This window comes from Orycteropus afer, unplaced genomic scaffold, assembly GCF_000298275.1.
Source record: "Orycteropus afer afer isolate SDZICR_OR568_19922 unplaced genomic scaffold, OryAfe1.0 scaffold00202, whole genome shotgun sequence".
NCBI classification, from domain to species: domain Eukaryota; kingdom Metazoa; phylum Chordata; class Mammalia; order Tubulidentata; family Orycteropodidae; genus Orycteropus; species Orycteropus afer.
The window spans coordinates 1-1,013 of record NW_006921789.1 but is presented as its reverse complement, the minus strand read 5'-3'; positions in this window follow the sequence as shown (position 1 = coordinate 1,013).

Sequence of the window (1,013 nt, the reverse complement as noted above, 5' to 3'; positions counted from 1 at the left end):
TTGCCCTGGCTAGGACTTCCAGTACAATGTTGAATAGAAGTGGTGATAGAGGGTATCCTTGTCTGGTTCCTGTTCACAAGGGGAATGGTTTCAGTCTCTCTCCAGTGAGAATAATGTTGGCTGTTGCTTTTGCATAGATGTCCTTTATAATTATGAGGAATGTCCCTTCTATTCCTATTTTGCTGAGAGTTTTGCTGAATAATGGGCATTGGATTTTATCAAATGCCTTTTCTGCATTGATTGATATGATCATGTAGTTCTTCTCCTTTATTTATGTGGTGGATGGCACTGATTGTTTTTCTAATGTTGAAACATTTTTGCACACCTGATATGAACCCCACTTGGCTGTAATAAATGACTTTTTTGATATGTTGTTGGAGTCTATTAGCTAGGATTTTGTTGAAGATTTTTGCACCTATATTCCTGAGGGATATTGGTCTGTAGATTTCCTTTTGGGCAAAACTTTTGCCTGGTTTTGGTATCAAGGTTATGCTTGCTTCATAAAATGAGTTAGGGAGGATTCCAACTCATTTTCTGTTTTGGAATAGTTTGAGTAGGATTGGTGTCACTTCTTCTCTGAATGTTTGGTAGAATTCTCCAAAAAACCATCTGAGTCAGGACTTTTTTTGTTAGTAATTTTTTGATGACCTGTTCAAATTCTTCTTTTGTTATGGGTCTGTTCAACTTTTCCACATAAGTCTGTGTTAGTTTAGGTAAGTGGTGTGTTTCTAGAAATTTATCCATTTCTTCCAGATTTTCAAATTTGTTGGAATATAGTTCTTCATAGTATCCTGATATTGTCTTTTTATTTCAGTTTGTTCTGTTGTGATGTCACCCATTTCATTTCTTATTTGTGTTATTTGTATTCTCTTCCTCTTTTCCTTTGTTAAATTTGCCAGTAGTTTGTCAATTTCATTAATCTTTTCAAAAAACCAACTTCTGGTCTTGTTGATTTTTTCTATTGCCCTTCTATTTTCTGTTTCACTGATTTCTGCTCAGATCTTGATTATTTC